Genomic DNA, 23,165 nt, shown 5'->3' with positions numbered 1-23,165 from the left:
TTATTGATATTTCTCCAGGCAATCTTGATTCCAGCTTGTGCTTCTTCCAGCCCAGCGTTTCTCATGATGTACTCTGCATATAAGTTAAATAAACAGGGTGACAATATACAGTGTTGACGTACTGCTTTTCCTATTTGGAACCAGTCTGTTGTTCCATGTCTAGTTCTAACTGTTGCTTCCTGACCTACATACAGGTTTCTGAAAAGGCAGGTCAGGTGGTCTGGTATTCCCATCTCTCTCAGAATTTTCCACAGTTTATTGTGATCCACACAGTCGAAGGCTTTGGCATAGTCAATAAAGCAGAAATAGATGTTTTTCTGCAACTCTTGCTTTTTCCATGATCCAGAGGATGTTGGCAATTTGATCTCTGGTTCCTCTGCCTTTTCGAAAACCAGCTTGAACATCAGGGAGTTCATGGTTCACGTATTGCTGAAGCCTGGCTTGGAGAATTTTGAGCATTACTTTACTACTGTGTGAGATGAGTGCAATTGTGAGGTAGTTTGAGCATTCTTTGGCATTGCCTTTCTTTGGGAATGGGATGAAAACTGACCTTTTCCAGTCCTGTAGCCACTGCTGAGTTTTCCAAATGTGCTGGCATATTGAGTGCAGCACTTTCACAGCATCATCTTCCAAGATTTGAAAGAGCTCAACTGGAATTCCATCACCTCCACTAGGTTTGTTTGTAGTGAAGCTTTCTAAGGTCCACTTGACTTCACATTCCAGGATGTCTGGCTCTAGATGAGTGATCACACCATGCTGATTATCTGGGTCATGAAGAACTTTTTTTGTACAGTTCTTCTTGTGTATTCTTGTGTATTCTCTTCTTAATATCTTCTGCTTCTGTTAGGTCCAGACCATTTCTGTCCTATAGTGAGCCCATCTTTGCATGAAATGTTCCCTTGGTATCTCTAATTTTCATGAAGAGATCTCTAGTCTTTCCCATTCTGTTGTTTTCCTCTGTTTCTTTGCATTGATCTCTGAGGAAGGCTTTCTTATCTCTCCTTGCTATTCTTTGGAACTCTGCATTCAGATGCTTATATCTTTCCTTTTCTCCTTTGCTCCTCCCTTCTCTTAGGATCTGACAAATACTGGCTACAACCAACTAAATCCAAGATGGCAGCAGATTTGACTTCTAGTAGATCTTGGGCCTCATTATATGCTCATTGCAATATATTAGCATAAGTTAAGTGACTCACCCTCCAGCACCATGACAGTTCTAAAGGTAACTGTAAAAGGTCAAATTGTGTGCAGTGGCTCAATTCTTGGAATCCCTGACCCTTCCTGGAAATAATCAAAATAATCCACCCACTCATTAGCCTATGAGATTACTCATATCATAAAAACTAATCATGCCATATTTTGGGGCTTTCTCACCTTCTGAAATGGTCCACACTCTGTCTGTTGAGTGTGTTTCTCTCTAAATAAATCCATTTCTTACCAACCATTCTGTCTTTCACTGTATTCTTTCTGTGATGTTCAGAACCTCAAATTTACAGGGAACCAAATGACAGTGGATCTTTTCTAGGTTACAGAGAATTCTTTGTTTTATTATTTCTGGATATTGTAAATGACTGTTTGCCAAATATATTAATTAACCATTTTAAACATGTTCCACTTGATTTTTTTTCCTGATGATCAAAAGATTTGAAAAGTAAGAAAATTTAACAACAAAAACAAAAAGAAACAAATCAGAAATGTTATTCATGAATCCACCTTTCACAGGCAAATATATTATCTACTTTGACATTTCCCTCCAGCTTATTACTTTTAAGATGACAAATAACAGTACAGGTCTCTCGTTTAAAAACAAATAAAATATGATGAAGACAATTGGAATTCAGGTGTTATAATTTGAGGCCAAAAGGCTGGCAGTGATAGCTGCATATTTGAATCCTGGGTCATAAATGTATGTAACAGAGATATATATTAAGCAAACTGAAAACATTCAGCAACCAAAAGCCTGGCAGGTCAGGATGGTTAGGGGCTGGCAGTTCGAGAGCTATTCCTCCTGCTAGTTTATCATCTACACTTCAGTGATCTTTATGGAAATGACCAATAAGCCAGACTGGTACAAATAAGTCCACTGAGGTAGTTCTTAATACCCATTCTTATCAAATTGAATCACCATGGAACTAATCTTCTGCAAATTATTTCAGAGAGTTGACATTTTATGTGCACATTAAAGCTTCCTGGAAAGGGCCCATCAATCTGGAGAGGGGCACAGCTGATTCCTGTCAGGTTTGAATTTGGTATTTATTAAGCTAAATCTGTGTATATCCTTTAGTGCTGAGTGAAACACGGCTATCCTTAACTGACTCAAGGTAGAGAAGTAGGAGAAAGCAAAACAACTAGGAAAGATGAGAAAATACAATTGTATTTTAAAGTTAGAACACATAAGTGTGTTTAATAAGTTTGTCAGCATTTTGACTTCAGATAAATGTGGAAACAACACTGATTCAACAGGGTTTTAAAAAATGCAAATGTCAATTCTGACTGCTTTGCTTTGTAATTATTTACTTCAATTAATTACACTTTCTAAAAGCCAGTGGAAAAAAAATTACTGTGTGAACACAATAAGACATGACAGCAGTGAAGCAGAATCTCTCAAGGTATGTCTGAATATATAACAAACAGTAAATGTATCTAACTTTTTTTTTTTTTTTGAGATTTAACTAATACATATGAGGTTATAATATGTGAAAAGTATTACCTTGGGCATTGTGGTGGTGGTGGTTTAGTCAATGAGTCATGTCTGAGTCTTGCAACCCAAAGTATGGTAGCTCACCAGGCTCCTCTGTCCATGGGATTTTCCAGACAAGAAAACTGGGGTAGGTAGCCATTTCCTTCTCCAGGGGATCTTGTTGACTCAGGGATCAAACCCATGCTCCTGTATTGCAGGTGGATTCTTTACCAACTGACCCACTAAAGAAGCCTTGGGCACTGTAGGGAGACACAAAGCTATAACACATAGATATTATATTAAGCACCAGAACTTCAGAGGGGAGAACATAGCAGGGATAACACAGGGTACCAGTTAGAGGGTAGAATCCTGGCTAACAAGACCTGTCATAGAGACACCGTGTAGGATGCTATTACACACAATCAGAGCAATCTATTTCTGATTTATTTATATAAGCTTTATAGATTATATCCTATATATTTTCCTTCTCTTTTCTTTTCTGAATCTCCAAAACAATCCTGATGTATGTTAGTGATTACCATTAAATCTATCATTTAGGAAGATACTGAGGTTCACAAAAGATGCATGCTTTTAGCCACATGAAGTTTTGCTTTGACTCAGTGTGTTATAATTTCAGGGCCAAGGTTCTTACTGACATTCAACAGTTTCCCATGTAAAACTGTGTCCCTAGAATGCTTGAGTGAGTGAGTGAAGTCATTCAGTCGTGGCTGACTCTTTGCGACCCCTTGCTCCTCTGTCCATGGGATTCTCCAGGCAAGAATACTGGAGTGGATTGCCATTTCCTTCTCCAGGAAATGCTTAAGTATTGTCAATTTTAAATAGTAAACATGTTAAAGAACGCTTTTTTTGGCTGATGAGATGGAACACTTTCCCACTTTACATTATGCTTCTTATTATACAGTGTGCATTGTGTGTTAAATTGCTTCAGTTATGTCCAACTCTTTGTGACCCCCATCGACTGTAGCCCGCCAGACTTTCTATGGGATTGCCCAGGCAAGAATACTGGAATGGGTTGCTATGCCCACCTTCCTGACTGAGGAATTGAACCCACATCTCTTATGTCTCCTGCTTTGGCATACAGGTTCTTTATCACTAGTGTCACCTGGGAAGTCCATTATATAGTAACTGCATTAATTCTCTGAACCTAATGTTTATATGAAACATACTCAGACTAACACTTTGGTGTATGTAGTTTTCATTTCCGCTTCTTACTATTTCAGAACTGCTAAGCTAACTATGATCTCTCTATCATTAAATTCTAAGGATATTTGTCATGCCTTATTATTTGTGAGTGTGTGCTTAGTTGTGTCTGACTCTTTGCCACTCCATGGACTGTAGCCCACCAGGCTCCCTTGCTCATGGGATTTTATAGGCAGTAATACTAGAGTGGGCTACTGTTTCTTCCTTCTGACCCAGGGATCAAACCCATGTCTCTTGCCTCTCTTACATTGGCAGGCATGATTTTTACCATAATTTTACCACTGCACCAACTGGGAAGCCTTATTGTAATCCCAAACATCACCAACTATACTCATTAATTTTCTTTCTGCAACACTCCTTTCTCCTGGTTTTCTCTTACTTTTAAAATTATGTCCATTCATCTCTTTTTCCAGTTTGTCTCTTCCTCTCAATGTCTGAGTTCCTCAAGTGAGTCCTATAACATTTCCCCCGATAATTCCTCTTCTGGGAATCTAATCATTACTGACAGTTTTAGTTATCAATTATACACAGATAACTTCCAAATTTAAATCTCCATCCAGACCTCACCCCTGGACACCATGTTTGTATATTTGCCTAACGCCCTGATAGTTCCTCTTGGATATTTGAAAGATATCTCAACTCAGTTCTTCCAAGATTAAACTCATCATCTTCCCCTCAATACCTCCCAGTCATTCTAGCCTAAAGTTTTCCATTTCAGAGATTAGCACAACCATCCAATTAACTATAAAAAGTACAAACCTAGAATTCATCCCTCACCCTTATTCCAAGCTCCCATTATTCAATCCATTGCCAAAACTTCTCTTTTTAACCACTGCTTGTTAATTAGTGGATAAGCTGTGTTTGACTCTTTTGTGACCCCATGGATTATAGCCTGCCAGACTCTGTCCATGGGATTTCCCAGGCAAGAATACAGGAGCAGGTTATCATTTCCTTCTCCAGGGGATCTTCCCAACCCAGGGATCAAACCTGCATCTCCTGCATAGGCAAGAGGAATCTTTACCATTGAGCCACCAGGGAAGCCCTTTTACCCACTAAATATGCTTTAAGTCTTCTTTCTCTCTCTCCACATCCATCATAGCTACACAGTTCACACTTGGACTGCTGCAGGAGTTTTCTTATTTGTTCAAAACTTTGACTTGCTCAACCTCCTCCCTCCAATATGGCCTCTAGAAGGTAAACAGACATGTATTTTTCAGAGGAAAATAGAATTGATATGAATATGTCACAACTTGTATTCCTACTTATAGCCTTTGATGCCTTTCTTCTGGCCTTTATGACAGAAAACTGAAATCAACACCACATGCAGTCCACCTCATGGTGAGCCCCTCACTTACCTTTCTATCCTACTGTATCTCAGTCTCCAACTTTATTTCAGTCATAATGAACTTTACACTTTCTTGTATATACCATGATGCTTCCTACTACAGAGTGGGGACAACTCATTTTCTTCCCTCATGGATTCTTATTCCTTTTTTTTTTTTTTTTAGTTTCCCCTAGTTATCCTTAAGATCTCAACTTATTTATCAGTTCTTCAAGGAAGATATCACCAAATTCTTTAGCATTATGGTTTAATAAAGTCATCCACTTTTCTATAGTGGTGCAATTTATGGTTGAATTTTTATGTTCATTTAATATTAATTTCTCTATTTTCCTACTAGTATATCCATAAAATAGCGACATTATTTGTTTAGTGTTTTGCTCACCATTGTATCACTAGTGTCTAACATAGTTTCTATCCAATTATAGCTATACAATAGATTATTTTTGAATGAATGAATGAATGAAGAATACACACAGTCACAAGTGAGAAATTTCAGGGTCCTAATTAATGCACTGTATAGTCTACATTTTACACAAATTAATGTATATGTTTGTACTAACTTGATTTACTAATTTGGTAATTTGTGCCTAGAGTTAATTTTTTTTATTTTTTTCATATCTTTTTATTCTATTTTATTTATTTTTTAATCTTTATTTTTACTTTATTTTACTTTACATTTTGTATTGTGTTTACTTATACCAGGTAGGTCCTTGTTCTAGATTCTCATATTTTTGCCTTTGACTAGTAATATCAAGTTAATATCAAGTGATAGTGAAAAACATGAATACTTTTCTTGTGAAAAGAGTTCAACTGTATTTGGGTTTTCATTTCAGCCAAGTTATTAGAAAATGGAAATGGATAAGGAAATAGCTTCATAATAAAAATTCTGACTTTTATGAATTCCTATATGGTACATAACCACATCTAGATTACTATTACCATATTGATTTTTATAGCTGCATAGGGATAAAATTAAGATTCTCATGATATTAAACATAAATGATTATTTAGAACCTTTTATTAACTCAAGTTAAAAAAATTAAGTTGAATTAAAGGATAAATAACAGCATTTGAGCACATACTATACTCATAAACACAAAGAAATAGTCTAAAAATATTTAAGAAAATAGAAACAATGTTGCATTTCATAAATTCTTAGTCTCCAATTATCTAAGCACTTGACTACTTCATCTCTAGAGACAAAATCCATGTGCTTTCTAAAATATTAATTGTTTTTTAGGAGTAATAGTTCTATTATCCATACTTAGCAAAACATTTTTTAATAGTCAAATACAGATATCCTTCAACAGACTGCTTCCAAATAAGAAAAGGAGTAGGTCAAGGCTGTATATTGTCATCCTGCTTATTTAACTCATATGCAGAGTACATCATGAGAAATGCTGGGCTGGAAGAAGCACAAGCTGGAATCAAGATTGCCAGGAGAAATATCAATAACCTCAGATATGCAGATGACACCACCCTTATGGCAGAAAGTGAAGGAGAACTAAAAAGTCTCTTGATGACAGTGAAAGAGGAGAGTGAAAAAGTTGGCTTAAAGCTCAAGATGCAGAAAACTAAGGTCATAGCATTTGGTCCCATCACTTCATGGGAAATAGATGGGGAAATAGTGGAAACAGTGTCAGACTTTATTTTGGGGGGCTCCAAAATCACTGCAGCTGCTGACTGCAGCCATGAAATGAAAAGACACTTACTCCTTGGAAGGGAAGTTATGACCAACCTAGATAGCATATTGAAAAGCAGAGACATTACTTTGCCAACAATGGTCTGTCTAGTCAAGGCTATGGTTTTTCCAGTGGTCATGTATGGATGTGAGAGTAGGACTGTGAAGAAAGCTGAGTGCCAAAGAATTGATGTTTTTGCACTGTGGTGTTGGAGAAGACTCTTGAGAGTCCCTTGGACTGCAAGGAGATCCAACCAGTCCATTCTAAAGGAGACCAGTCATGGGTGTTCATTGGAAGGACTGATGCTGAAGCTGAAACTCCAATACTTTGGCCACCTGATGTGAAGAATTAACTCATTTGAAAAGACCCTGATGTTAGGAAAGAATCAGGGAAGGAGGAAAAGGACATGACAGAGGATGAGATGGCTGGATGGCATCACCGACTTGATGGACATGAGTTTGAGTAAACTCTGAGAGTTGGTGATGGATAGGGAGGCCTGGCATGCTACGATTCATGGGGTCATAAACAGTGGGACTCAGCTGAGCAACTGAAATGAACTGAAAACTGCAATCATTCTTTCAGACTTTTACTCACTGTTTTATGTTTGAAAATCATTTATTCTTGTTTTGGTTATAATATTGCTTCAAAACACACAAAAAGTTCTTGACACATGACAATTTTGACAGAACATTGTATTGATTTTTTTTATCAAAGAAGTATTCAAGACCCTGTAGAGAATTAAGCAGTGGTTGCACCTAACTAAGTGAATGCTATGTATTAGTAAAATAGGCTTGAGATTTTGCATTTGTTAGATCCACAGACACTCTACATTTTAAGCCATTTTAGTTGGTCAAGTATTTTATTAATATCTTATGGCTCAAACTTCTTGTGGAATTCTCACATTGCTACCCTCAACATGGGTTTAATGATTCTGGAGAAGTAATTCTCAAATAGATGGCCTAGCATTTGTTTCACGAACAGCTGAAAAATGATGGCCTTCAGAAGGCCATCTGGAAAAAATACAAGTAAGAAAATTTGACTTTACAGAAAATACCTTAGTTTAGTATCTCATCTGGAGGATCTTTATACCAAGTTCATTAACAAAGGCAATGCTGCCAAGGTATTTTTGAGCTTTGGTAGTTTAAACAGTTCACAACTTCCATACCAATTTTTTATATGATTTTTTGTTTTTAAAAGCATCATTGAAAAAAGTATATTTAACTCTGGCTAATTTGTTAGAATAAGTAACCTAAGACAGCAGTAAAATTTGAGAGAAAAATCTTTTTTTTGTTGTTTTGTATTCATTAACTACTGTATACAAATAGAAACTTATAGTAAAATAATTGAATACAACAGGAGTAAATGAGCACATCATGCTTGAGTTTTATCCTTGAATGCCCTTATTCTGATCCCATTTAATCTAAGTTCCATACAACTTAAAAGGAATTTGGTTGAAACATTCTGTTTCTGTTTCTTTTGATTTGACTAATGGGAAAGCATTAATATTTTTCTAATTATAAATTATTTCAACACATTTAAAAAAATTAAATTTTAATGTGATTGTGGCTCCTATGAATTATAATATTGTGGCTCCTATGAATTATAATATTAATTCTTACTAAATATTAAGCATATAAACTTGTCTGTTGGCATTATTTTCATACAGTTTCAAGAGGAATATTAACATTCTTATTTTTTCTTCCAACTATAAGTATGCTGGACCAGTTAACAGCCTTGCTTTCTGATTGCATCTGTACAGATAATGTAAAAACAAGTGTGAAGTATTTAAAATCAAATTTTTTGGGTCATTTTTTGTGTTTTTATCTTGTATTTGACATTTGTTAGAAATTCAAATGTGCTTGATTTTTGGTATTTATCATTTTCCAATGACAATGTTTTATGTGTGTGTGTGTATGACCAACCTAGATAGCATATTAAAAAGCAGAGATATTACTTTGCCAACAAAGGTCCATCTTCCATCGTGTCCGATTCCTCGCAACCCCATGGACTGTAGTCCACTAGGCTTCTCTCTCCATGGAATTCTTCAGTCAAGAATACTGGAGTGGGTAACCATTCCCTCTCCAGGAGATCTTCCCAGACCAGGGATTGAAGCTAGGTCCCTCCTGCATTGCAGGCAGATTCTTTACCATCTGAGCCACCAGGAAAGCCCCATAAAATATCTATAGTGAGGCAAAACATTGTTATTGAATGGATTGTTTCATTTAATAAAATAAATTAATTCACAAGGTGAGATTTTGAGACAAATCCTTGAAGTTCTTAGAATGTTTTCCTTTTTCCTCCTACTTCTAAACAGTTAAGTATTGAAGTTGAGATTCCTCCACAGCTCATTATACCTAAGTAAATATTTTAACTGAACATCACAAAGAGGTTCCATTTCCTATTATATCTTGAAATAGATAAGAATGCAATGATAAGAGAATTTCAGGTTGATGTAAACCAAGATATGTTGGAGATTGTGAGTGAAATGACACAAAGACAAAACACACAAGAGACAGACACAACTCCGGCTGGAGGAAAAGAACTGCGCAAGCAAACAAGCTTGCTGTTTACTTTTATATAGGCCCCCTCGGCAGAATTTCAGACTGTATGACTAAGCCTTTTTAGTATAGCGCATGTGCATAAATGTTATCTTACAGCAGAAGGGAGTGGAATTTTGGATTACTGCAGAGTCTATCTAGAGCCATTTTTTCCTTTTTATCACAGGAAGGGAATGTTCCCTCGTTTGCAAGGGACCATCAAACTCAAGGCTGTGTCCAGTCTCCTTGGCAGAACATCTTTTTTGCAAGCAGGTTTGGCCCAGGCAGAGAGTCCTGTTTGCAGGCACATCTCCACTTTCCCTATTGTGGCCGCATTAACCCTTCATCTCCCCCTTTCTTATCTGCTTTTATAAATTGTAGCATGGTCTGGATCTTCTCTGCTTTGCGCTTTAGTTGTTTTCCTTTTTGCCATCACTGGAAGACTAGAAAAGCAACACAACATAAAAGTAATATAAACACAGTGTTTTTAAAGGTAGTCTCAATTAGTAAGGATACACGCCCTAATGGATTTAAGTTATCTATTTCCTCTTGAAGACTTTTTAGCAAATCAGACCCCATAATGTCAGGTAAAGTCTTGTTAAAAGTAGACAAAATTTGTCGTTTTAGGTCCATAATCTCCGTAGTGAGATTTTGATGCCCAGTCAAGGATCGTTTTACTTTATCCCATCCTTTACTCATGTTAAATGGTACAGGTGTTATACAAAACTGAGAAGAATTTTAATCACATTTTAACACACTTCGTGTAGATAAAACAGCTAATTGATCTCCAAGCCAGGAAACGGTGTGTTGAAGATTGAGCACATCAATAGCAAGTTGTGCATCTAAATCTCGCTGTTGTTGTCATAACAAATGAGAGTCTTTATGCCAGTCCCGAACAAAATCAGCTGTTTGAATATCTTGGTGTAACGCGAGGCCTGTTACCGCCGCTGTTGCAGTTACTGACGCAACTGCTAAAATCGAAGCAATGACCACACCAAGCATACGTCAAGATTGATGTAGCAAGGTCTGTACAGCAGTTACTAGTTGAGAAACAGCAAAAGAATCTGACCACCGCCGAGTCAGATTTATAGGCAACCATACTTCTGTCCGAGCTTTAACAATTACTAATGAAATTGAGTTAGATTACAATAATCGCATGACACAGACCCCACAGTATCATTTTAGGTCCCATTTCCATATAACAATGGAAAAGGATATTTTACACATGCCATTATGGAATAAGATTTATTAAAGTGTAAATTAATATGAAATGGACCCGAAGAGTCACCACTATCCAAAGTCTAGTTTTCTGACCAGATAGTGAGATTACCAGAACCTGCCCATAGTTTCTAAATATTTTTTGAATGTGCGGATATCCTTGCAATTGTAATTGAGGAAGGACAAGTGCAAATTGCTGCCATTTAACTGTTCCATTACCATTGTCCATCAAAGTGCTATTTGCATGATGCCACCTAAGAGATTTATTTGACCATTTTTCTAAGAATTGCCCATGATCTGGACTCCAATCTACAATGATAGACCCAGAATAATTCATGACTTTAAAGGGTCGATGACCTCGGCAACGTTTCCATTCCAAAGATTATAGAGGAGGAGCAAAAAAGTTAACAGGACATAGTGACATATGTATTCCATTATGAATGTCTATCGGTTCTGTCGAGCTGTTAAAGCCCCTGGTGGAAACAAGCACAATAAAAGTAGCAAAATGATAATTATTGTACTTTACCCCCCATGTATTATAGGAATGATGAGAACGTTTCTTGGTGGACAGACAAAAGCGGTGTCCTCCTATACACAAAGGAATATCTTCCACTGCAATGTTCAAATTACTAATATTATATTATATTGTTGTTTATGATGAGATAGTTGTTCTATTCCCCCGCAAGCTGGTGGGGGAAAGAAGGCAGTCTCATTAGTGCATACCTGCACTTCTGGTTCCCCCCAGAAAACTGCTCTTACTAATGGGGGATTAGGTATATATGCCCAATATGTATGATTACTTGCCGATACACTGATTACCTGACATCATGGCAAGCAAAAGATTGGTAAGATTCAGAGGTTGCCCCGCCTTCATTAATGTCTTCTCTGCTTCCTGGGTCAACCTCTTCATTTGACCCCACGTAGGAGGTGTTGCTTCTCTTGTATGGAAAGTAAAGCTTTTCTGCATAGTAAGCTCTTTGAATTTTTGAACAAAAGGATCAGCCATTGTTGATTTTGGTCAATCTTGCTGGGGTCCAAAACCTGTAATTATTAACAGAAATGAAAGCGTACCCTCGTCCCAGATATATTAATGATGCTGGGATCCAACCTTTCTCTTTCTCTTTATACCAAATAGGCGTATTCAAGATCTTTTTGTCTTCTTCTTTCCCTTGAAAATGCAACTCTGCTGCTGATAGATTTCCCTTGCTCCAAATATTTGAAAAATTTAGGGTAAGTAAGGTTTTACTCAAAATGTCATTAGGTTTCATAAATCTCTCCTGTTTTTCTTTTTTTATTTTTTTAAGATATTTATGCAAGGTATGATTAGCTCTTTTAATGATAGTTTGCCTTTGACTATTATAAGGAATACCAAAAGTATGAGTTATATGATATTGGGATAAAAAGTGAGCTAATTTTGTGGATTGGTAGGCAGGTGTATTATCGGTTTTTAATTTAATTGGTAATCTCATAACTGTAAAACAAGATAACAAATGAGTAATAACAGTGTCAGCCTATTTAGAATGTAATGCAGTGGCCCATTGAAAATGTGTGCACGTATCTATAGTATGATGTACATATTTTTGTTGTTTGAAAGAAGAAATGTAAATTATATCCATTTGCTAGATTTGATTTGTTTGTTGTCTTTCTTTGTTGACACCTGGTGAGGTAAACAGTAAAGCAAAGGGTGTACATATGGAACAAGAATGAACAATATTTTGAGCTTGTTTTTGAGTAATAGCATGAGATTTTTGTAAGCCTTTGGAGTTGGTATGCTGTAAGAGATGTTTTTGTTTTGTTGTTTTTATAGGATAAAGTAAGGCATCAATTGTAGCATTTTTGAATGATAAGGGTCTAGGAAGGGCAGAATGTGTAAGGATGTGAGTAAAGAAAATTAATTTTGAATGCTGCAAGAGCAATTGTTGTATTTGGTAAAACAATTTATTAATAGCTGTTTTAAGGGTCAGTGGAAGGGAGACATGGGGAAGCTGTAGGCAAGAGAGAACAGCATATCGAGAATCTGAAACAATGTTAGTAGGAATTTGGGGAAAATCTTGTGAAACTAAATAGATAGCCCACAATTCAGCAGGCTATATAGAAGAAAATGAGTCGGGGAGAACCTTAGAACTTTTTGGGGTCTAATATCTAGCAGTATTTTTATTTGTATCTGTAAAAATAGTGGGTCTCTTAACTGGAACATCTGAAATTGGGGATTGAGATATCATAGAGTTAGTCTGGAGAAAATCAATCAATTTATATGATGGATAGTGATTAGAAAACGAACCAGGAAATGAGGCAAGAGAAATTTGCCAGTTTTTATTAGATTGTAAACATGGAGATATTTGAGCAGTTGTTAATTGAGTAACAATCTGGTGTGGTTTATATATTGACAATTGTAAAATACGATGGTGACCTTTTTGTATAAGGAAGGCTAATTTATCTATATATGCAGTCAATTTTTTGGAAAAGCTGTTAGGTAAGAAAACCTATTTTATTAAATTTTTTTGAGCAGTTATACTAGATGGAGAATAAGGGGTATGAAATATTATAAATGAAACAGGTTGAAACACATGTAAGTAAGTCAAAAAACCATCATTTAGTCGTTGTTTAACAAATTGAAGTTTTTGTAAAGCCAATGGGGTTAAAGTTTGGGGGCTATCTAGAGTTGTATTTTTTTAAAATAGAAAACAAATGTCGTAACTGATAAGTAGGAATCTCAAGTACTGGGTGTAGCCAATTGATATCTCTCAATAACTTTTGAAAATCATTTAAGGTTTTGAGGTGGTCTCTTTTGATTGTAACTTTTGGGGCCTTATTTTATGTTGTTTTAATATCGTCTCTAAATATGAAATAGGAAAGTCTTTTTGAATTTTTTTGGGGGCTATTTGTAAATTGTATAGTCTTAAAGCCTCTTGTGTTTTTAGAAAGAATTTATCACGTTTAGCAATATTAGGAGCTGCTAATAGGAGATCATCTATATAATGATATAGAATATAATTGGGGTATTTTTGACGGAGGGATTGTAAAGAGCGAGTTATGAATTTTTGGCATAAAGTAGGACTATTTGTCATTTTTTGTGGTAAGACTATTTATTGATAACGCTTAACAGGCTGAACATGATTAAGAACAGGAACTGTAAAAGCAAATTTATCTCTATCTTGCAATTGTAGGGGAATGGCAAAAAAACAGTCTTTAAGATCTAGCACCATTAAGGACCAATTTTGAGGAATAAGAGCTGGAGAGGGGAGTCTCAATTGTAATGTTTTCATAGGTTTAATACATTTATTAACTTTTTGTAAATCGGTTAACATTTTTTATTTTTCAGATTTTTTTTTTCCATAACAAAAACAGGAGAATTTTAGGAGGAGATAGAGGGCTTTATATGACCAAATTGGAGTTGTTTTTGTACTAATTGTTTTAACGCCTCGAGCTTTGTTTGTGGTAATGGCCATTGCTCAACCCATTTTGGAGTATTAGTTAACCATTTTAATGGGAGTGTTTGAGGAATTTGAGCAGTGGCTACTAGTGTTTTGGTGGAATGGTTACAAAAACCCCCAAAGGAGAGAGAAGATTTTTTTTTAAATATTAATAGGTATGTTTATAATATAAAAGGTAACAGACACTGATCTTTTATTATGGAATTGGCATTGCAAGGGATGGGTATTTTTTCAGACATCTGCAATGGAGCCCAGTCTTGTCAGCATTAGAGGACTTTTTTTTTTTTTTTAATCTTGGGGCCATTGTTGAGAAGAAATGACTGAAACATCTGCCCCTGTGTCTACTAGTCTCTCAAAGTTGTTTTTTTTTTTTTTTTTTTTTGTATAATTAAGGAGAGAACAGGGCGAGAATCTTTGATAAGCATTTTTTAAAATATATGTCGCCCAGTACTTTTAAATCTTTTTGTTTGTTTATTAGGAAGAGCCAAAAAGGGATGATAAGGTAGGAGAAGTATATGAGCAATACGTTTTCCAGCTAACAATGAAAGCATGGTAGAAGTAGAAACCATAATCAAAAATTTTTTAACATAGTCGGAGTCTATTATCCCAGGAATTATGGTCTCAAAGCTGCACTGCTATGGCCTAATATTAAGCTAAAGCTGCCTTTAGGCAGTGGTCCGAATATATTTGTTTTTAATTTGTAAATGCTTTTTCTTGGTGACAAAAGAACATTTTTAGCTAGTGGCAAATCAGCAGCAGCACTCTCTGAAGTAGCAGACTGTAAGTCTGAAATCATCATTTGAGGTCTTTTTAATGAGGCATTGACTGGTAACTGTTGTTGGGAGGGAACAGGGTTGGGGTAGGCAGGACAGCAGGAGGACAGGGAGGAAAAGTCCCCGGTATTGCTTTTGGGCCCCAAGGACTTAGGCCTGCAGGATAGTTTTTCGGAATCAGGTTGCCCATTTTGTCTGTTTTAGATTTGCACTCATTAGTCTAATGAAGCCCCTTCTTGCATTGACAGCAAGGTCTAGGAGGAGTCTTATTCCTCCCAGCAGAAGATCTGTCTTTAGGAATTGCACCTTGATCAGCTTTTAATTTTTGACTTTTTTTTTTTTTTTTTTTAATATGACCAGGTTTTTCACAATGGAAGCAGTTACCTCCCTTTTGTGGTTTTATAGCTTTGGCCAAGGCTGTAGCAAAGACATTAGCCTGATGCTCAGTTCCTCCTACTCCTGAGCAGGCTCTTATATATTTAGCTATAGATGTACCCTGTCTCTTTAATGGTCTCAGTATACGCTTGCATTTAGGATTTGCATTTTTAAATGCTAACCTTTGTAATAATATTTTTGAAATTTTATCTTTTTTTATAGCCTGTTCCACAGCTACCCTCAATCTTGCTAGAAAATTAGTATATGGCTCATTGGGACCTTGCATTGTTTTAACAAAGGAGGGCTGGGTGTGGCCAGTAGGCACCACACAGTGCTCGTAAAAAGACCTGGCGGACTTGTTGTAAGTCTTGATCAGAGTATTGAGCCTGCTTTTTTAAAGCCCGATAATGGCCCTCTCCCATTAACTTGTCTTTGAGAGGACCAGGAGGATTTTGTCTTTTATTAATCTGGGCCTGCTTTTTAGCTCTTTTTTTTTCACCAGCTACGAAGTTGTAACCATTGAGAACCCTCCAAGACAGTTTGGGCAATAGATTTTCAATTTAACAGAATGATTAGTTTGCCTTTTCCCTAATGATTTCAGCATAGCCAAAACAAAGGGAGATTAAGGACCATTTTGCGCTACTGCAGCTTTAAGATCTTTAAAAAATTTATATTTTAAAGGAGTGTATTGAATATTTATCACGTTGTCATCTTGCTGTCTCTGGATGGGAAACAATTGTGGAGGATCAATAAAACCACTAGGGGGAGTAGGTAAGTCATTATCATGAAGCATAGACAAAGGAAAGGAGAACTTACAATGTTCCCTGCCCACATCGGGGGATCAACTGCAGTGGGGAAAAGAGAAGTATAAGGAGGAGCAGAAGGTGCAGATTTTTTTTTTTTTTTCCCCTATGGGATTTTCACCATTTCTGGAATAGATGGGTCATTTTTTTTAATCTCTTTGCCCTCCTCTGACAAAACTGAAGAAGCCTCCAAATCTGATTTTGAACTAACAGATGTTTTACCATTTCCAGAAGGAGGCTCACCTGTATCCTTACCTTTAGGAAATGCAGAAACCCCACCAACGTTTGGCACATGTTCATAAATTGCCTCTCCCTTCATTGAAGCATTAGATTTAGTTTTATTATCAGTAGATAGCAAAGTCAAAGCCTGTGTTATAGCATTACATAAAGTCCATAACTTCAAAGGGATCACATTACCCTTCTGATGTTGCTTTTTCAGTTTTTTTTTTAAATTATTTTCCATTCCTTTAAATTTAACTGTAACTTAGTTTGATATTGAAACCAATGACAATATTGCTCCACCAAGCGAAAGAGCTCACTCTATCAATGAGTTGAGACCTTAACGCCTATGGAGTGGAGAAGTCCTTTGACCAACTCCATGTATTGTGTCCGTAATGATGATGAGGAATTCCCCATGATTTTCTTTTTTTTTTTTTTTTTTAGTTTTTTATTTTTTAAATTTTAAAATCTTTAATTCTTACATGCATTCCCAAACATGAACCCCCCTCCCACCTCCCTCCCCATAACATCTTTCTGGGTCATCCCCATGCACCAGCCCCAAGCATGCTGCATCCTGCGTCAGACATAGACTGGCGATTCAATTCACATGATAGTATACATGTTAGAATGTCATTCTCCCATTGAAAGTTCCCCTGCTATGGATTTAAAATCCCCCCGGGGTTACTCACCCTTTCGGTTTCACTCGAGCCCCATGTTGGGCGCCAGATGTTGGAAATTGCGAGTGAAATGACACAAAGACAAGACACACAAGAGACAGACACAATTCTGGCCAGAGGAAAAGAACTGCACAAGGAAGCAAGCTTGCGGTTTACTTTTATATAGCCCCCTTGGCAGGATTCCAGACTGTATGACTAAGCCTTTTCAGTATAGCGCATGTGCATAAATGTTATTGTACAGCAGAAGGGAGTGAAATTCCGGCTTACTGCAGAGTCTGTCCAGAGCCCTTTCTTCCTTCCTATCACAGTAAGGGAATGTTCCCTCGTTTGCAAGGGACCATTAAACTCAAGGCTGTGTCCAGTCTCCTTGGCAGAACATCTTGTTTGCAAGCACGTTCGGCCCAGGCAGAGTCCCATTTGCAGGCACATTTCTGCTTTCCCTATTGTGGCCACATTAACCCTTCAAAGATATGAGATGGAAAATGATTTGTTTCATTTTTTTCTTGATTTCTACATCTAAGAGAACTTTTACACACATACACACACAGATACACAATTTCCATTTCAAATTAAATTTGAGAAATCCTATTAATAGATTCACAATGCAAATAATCATTTAAAAAGATTCTTAGAAGGTTATTCTCTATGGGTGATTTCCTGTCTGAATGTTGTGTAGGGGAAGGCAGAGAATGTGTTTTAATCTGGACTATCTTTTCAAGTATATTTGTACAGTGCACAGCCTTGGAAGACAGGAGCAAAGGAGAAGAATGCTTACAGCCCAGAAAAATAAATTTGAATTTCCTAAACTCAGGGTTCCTCTATTGTAATGCAACCCACTGCATGTGCTAGCTTTGTCTGGGCCCATTCTCATTGCCTTTATAGGACATAAAAAGGCAAAGGGAACTGAAGTAAATATGTTGAGGTTCATACTGCCTGCTGTGCTATAAATAACAAAGTCATTTGTCTCTGACTCAGGAATCCATGAAACCCTAGCAGGCTAACTTCTTATCTTGCAAGTAAGGTAGAAGCCCAGACCTTCACAGTTCTTGAAAATGTTCTGACAAGTTCACCAGTCAGTAATGACTAAATTATGTAAATAAGTATTTCCAGATGTCTTCTTAGATCAAACATATTGAACTGTTAACATTTAACCTGTAATATCCCACAAACTTGTTTTATAGTGAACATTGAAATAGCCTCATCTAACACAGTTAAACTGGAGAAGGCAATGGCAACCCACTCCAGCACTCTTGCCTGGAAAATGCCATGGATGGAGGAGCCTTGTAGGCTGCAGTCCATGGGGTCACTAAGAGTCAGACACGACTGAGCAACTTCACTTTCACTTTTCACTTTCATGCATTGGAGAAGGAAATGGCAACCCACTCCAGTGTTCTTGCCTGCAGAATCGCAGGGATAGGGGAGCCTGATGGGCTGCCGTCTATGGGGTCACACAGAGTAGGACACAACTGAAGCGACTTAGCAGCAGCAGCAGCAACAGTTAAACAGTATACTACTTGTTTGAGTGTCCTAAAATGAAATTTGGTTTGTAAAATACTCAGATGAAATGTATTATGATTTCTGTTGTTTTTAATAAATTCAGGTTTTCCATTATCATATGGTATGTGGTATTTTTCAATATGTGTCTCATCCACAGTTGATAGTTTCAGCTGATCTCTCTATATATACATATGTATAGAGAGAGAGAGAGGAAGGAGGTAAAATAACAGTAACAGAAATGTGAAACTAACTTGAATAAATGAGGGCAATACTTAAAAGAAAATGTTTTAACTTGATATTTAGAGTACTGAATTCTGGTTTGAGATTTTCACCATTAAGCATTGCGTTTCACTGAAAAATACAATGAATTTTGTTTATGAGATATTACTTACCCAATATTATGATTTTTATTAGAAATCCTATTATCCATAAGTGCCAACAATATTCTGAATTTATAAGCAGATAGACAATGAAAAGAAATAACCAAAACTCAGCAATAAAATGTTTTGCCACCAACCTCTGTTCATTACATTTTCTTAATTACTACTGGGACACTGTTCCTAACACATAAGGTAAATACCAGTTTTATCAGGTGAAATAAAACAAAATTAAGGAAGCTGGCAGGAGCTCTTTTAAAATTAGGGGCTTCACTGAGAAATGTGACAGTTTCCCTAGTGGTGAAGCTATGAGAACTATGTGAAAAGATGTAATCATGAATTTCCTGTCATTCACTACTCCCGTGCTTTATTAGCAAAACTTTCATGCATCTGTTACTTTTAACATCCCAAGATATTGTAGTCCTGTTTTATAACATTCTAAAACCACAAAATAAAAAGAAATACAATGACAATATTTTGTAAAAATTTATTTCAAAGTTTTTTTTAATTTAAAAAAGTATAAATTCTCAGATCATTTATGAACATGAACATTGGCCTTGTTCCTCAAATTGAATCTTCATTTCACAAGTTGTGGGTTCCAGAGATCCTCCCCAGACCACCTAATTCCCAATACCTGTGGCAACTGGAGTCTCCAAATTTGGCATACAAGTCAACTAACAGTATTCCAGTGGCTTCCCTGGTGGCTCAGTGGTGAAGAATCTGCCTGCAATGCAGGAAACCCAGGTTCAATCCTTGGGTCAGGAAGATCCTCCTGGAGGAGGGTAAGGCAACCCAATCCAGTATTCTTGCCTGGAAAATTCCATGGACAGAGGTCTGGCATGCTACAGTCCATAGTGTCTCAAATAATCAGACTGAGTGTGCAAAAGCACTCAATTTGTGTTCTTCATTTCATGGGCTTTTGTGAGCAGACTTTTCTTGAAACATTTTCCTGAATATGTTTGCATGGTTAAAAAGTTTCAAAATAAAGAAATCAGCAAAGACTCAAAAACTGTGCATCAGCCTACCACTCAGAGGAGATGACTATTAACATTTGGTATGAATATATACACAAGCAAATAACTAGAAATTAATGAAGTTTTGTTTTAACTCTCATATTTTAACATCATGTATTGTAAGCATTTCATCAATTCAGTAGATACTCTGCAAATTTTTTTATATTTAATTATATGAGCCCTTTGTGGGTTGAACATCTCTTTACCTGCTAGCTTTTTACAGAGGCATCTGTAAGCTTTTTGCAGAGGGTTTGTGTTCTACACTTCAGCCTTTTTTGGAGGACTTAGCTCCCTGAAACTTCTTCAGTTAGTAAGTGAACAGACATGACAAATAACTAGGGGCTGCTCATTTTAGAAATCTTCAGGCCTTTCATTTGTTAAATGTTTATTTAACAAACTTCTTTGTTTACTTACAGAGAGATGAAGGACTCTTTAATTTTCTTTTTTTTTTTTCTGGTTTTCATTTGATGAAATTTCTACATTTCCATCATTTAAAAAAAAAATATCCTAATTAAATTTTCAGATGCATTTTGTGGCTTTCAGTTGTTAATACCATCCTTGAAAAATTCTCTTCGTTTGGCCTGTGTGATACCACAATCACCTGGTTTTTCCCTTGTGTCAGAAAGAACTTTCCAACTTATAGGTCTGTTTTAGATTTTCTGTCTGCATTCAAAATGTCAATATTCCTCCAAGGGGCTCAATTCTTGGCTCTTCTTTTTCATATATTACATTGTCTCCTTGAGTGATCATACCTAGTCCCATAACATGAATTTGATTATTATTTGAAAATGTACAGCTCCTGGTAAAAACTCTCTTGATTTCCAAGAATCTGACTTAACAAACTCACCTTGATGTCTCATAGGAAACTTGAACAAACCTAATTTCATAATTTCTCTCTAACCTCAGAAAAACACAACAGAAAATCCTCCTCCTTTTCCAGGGACATCTGTCTCAGTCCTGTATCAAAATCACCTAACAGTTTATCCCAGAATGTCATTAATGTCTTCAATGATATTTCCCTTTTCCTTAAGTCCCATCATTCAACAGCCCTTCAAATACCAAATATTAATATTATCTTTAAACATTTAATATGCCCTCATTATTCCATGTTTATCTTTAATACTTTGTAATCTTCACCATCTTTATTATTGCCTGAGCTACTGTATAACTTCTCCTGGGATGTTTTTCTTAGTACTTTTCTTCACACTCCTCACACTGCTGAGAGAATATTCTGAGCATATAGACACGGTAGTTTTATCACAATGTTCAAAACTCTGTTCTGTAGTTTTTTGTGTGTTCATATCAGTCAGTTTAGTTCACTTGATCAGTCATGTCCAACTCTTTGCAACCCCATGAATTGCAGCACGCCAGGCCTCCGTGTCAATCATCAACTCCCGGAGTTCACTCAAACTCCTGTACGTGGAGTCAGTGATGCCATCCAGCTATCTCACCCCCTGTCGTCCCCTCCTCCTCCTGCCCCCAATCACTCCCAGCATCAGAGTCTTTTCCAATGAGTCAACTTTTCGCATGAGGTGGCCAAAGTATTGGAGTTTCAGCTTTAGCATCAGCCCTTCCAAAGAACACCCAGAACTGACCTCCTTTAGAATGGGCTGGTTGGATGTCCTTGCAGTTCAAGGGACCCTCAAGAGTCTTCTCCAACACCACAGTTCAAAAGCATCAATTCTTCGGCACTCAGCTTTCTTCACAGTCTAACTCTCACGTCCATACATGACCACTGGAAAACCATAGCCTTGACTAGATGGACCTTTGTTGGCAAAGTAACGTCTCCACTTTTGATATGCTATCTAGGTTTGTCATAACTTTCCTTCCAAGGAGTAAGCGTCTTTTAAATTCATGGTTGCAATCACAATCTGAAGTGACTTTGGAGCCCCCCAAAATAAAGTCTGACACTGTTTCCACGGTTTCCCATCTATTTCCCATGAAGTGATGGGACCAGATGCCATGACCTTAGTTTTCTGAATGTTGAGCTTTAAGCCAACTTTTTCGCTCTCCTCTTTCATTTTCATCAAGAGGCTTTTAGTTCCTCTTCACTTTCTGCCATACGGGTGGTGTCATGTGCATATCTGAGGTTATTGATATTTCTCCCAGCAATCTTGATTCCAGCTTGTGCTTCTTCCAGTCCAGTGTTTCTCATGATGTACTCTGCATAAAAGTTAAATAAGCAGGGTGACAATATACAGCCTTGACGTACTCCTTTTCCTATTTGGAGCAGTCTATTATCACATGCCCAGTTCTAACTGTTGCTTCCTGAACTGCATACAGGTTTCTCAAGAGATGGTCTGGTATTCCCATCTCTGTCAGAATTTTCCACAATTTATTGTGATCCACACAGCCAAAGGATTGACATAGTCAATAAAGCAGAAATAGATGTTTTTCTGGAACTCTCTTTCTTTTTCCATGATCCAGCAAGATGCTGGCAATTTGATCTCTGGTTCTTCTGCCTTTTCTAAAACCAGCTTGACAATCTGGAAGTTCATGGTATATGTATTGCTGAAGCTTGGCTTGGAGAATTTTGAGCATTATTTTACTATCATGTGAGATGAGTGCCATTGTGCAGTAGTTTGAATATTCTTTGACATTGCTTTTCTTTGGGATTGGAATGAAAACTGACCTTTTCCAGTCTTGTGGACACTGCTGAGTTTTCCAAATTTGCTGGCATGTTGAGTGCAGCACTTTCACAGCCCCAACTTTAAGGATTTGAAATAGCTCAACTGGAATTCCATCCCCTCCCCTAGCTTTGTTTGTAGTTATGCTTTCTAAGGCCCACTTGACATCACACTCCAGGATGTCTGGCTCTAGGTGAGTGATGACACTATTGTGATTATCTGGGTCGTGAAGCTCTTTTTTTGTGCAGTTCTTCTGTGTATTCTTGTCACATCTTCTTAATATCTTCTGCTTCTGTTTGGTCCGTACCATTTCTGTCCTTTATCAAGCCCATCTCTATAGGAAATGTTCCCTTGGTATCTCTAATTTTCTTGAAGAGATCTCTAGTCTTTCCTGTTCTGTTGTTTTTCTCTATTTCTTTGCACTGATTGCTGAAGAAGGCTTTCTTATCTCTCCTTGCTATTCTTTGGAACTCTGCATTCAGATGCTTATATCTTTCGTCTTCTCCTTTGCTGTTCACTTCTCTTCATTCACAGCTATTTGTAAGGCCTCCCCAGACAGCCATTTTTCTGTTTTGCATTTCTTTTCCATGGGGATGATTCTTGATCCCTGTCTCCTGTACAATGTCACAAACCTCATTCCATAGTTCATCAGGCACTCTATCAGATCTAGTCCCTTAATTCTATTTCTCA

At 37.0% G+C, this 23,165-nt stretch overlaps 1 long non-coding RNA gene across 3 annotated transcripts in view; it reads right to left on the bottom strand.

Annotated features, from left to right (window-relative positions):
• The window catches only part of LOC121819836 (uncharacterized), a 40,281-nt gene extending 23,187 nt beyond the window's left edge, over positions 1-17,094 (bottom strand). For 2 of the 3 annotated variants that reach the window (XR_009601155.1, XR_009601153.1), the window contains exons 1-2: positions 16,974-17,094; positions 2,711-2,958 (exon numbers count right to left, since the gene is read on the bottom strand). This is a non-coding gene — a long non-coding RNA (uncharacterized LOC121819836). Of the gene's footprint in view, positions 1-2,710; positions 2,959-11,499; positions 11,722-16,973 lie in introns of all 3 variants that reach the window. The other variant, XR_009601154.1, reaches the window with a different exon arrangement.
• Between the last annotated feature and the right edge of the window lie 6,071 nt (positions 17,095-23,165).

Source organism: Ovis aries, chromosome 6, assembly GCF_016772045.2.
Source record: "Ovis aries strain OAR_USU_Benz2616 breed Rambouillet chromosome 6, ARS-UI_Ramb_v3.0, whole genome shotgun sequence".
Taxonomy (NCBI): domain Eukaryota; kingdom Metazoa; phylum Chordata; class Mammalia; order Artiodactyla; family Bovidae; genus Ovis; species Ovis aries.
This window is presented reverse-complemented; position numbering and strand designations above follow the sequence as displayed.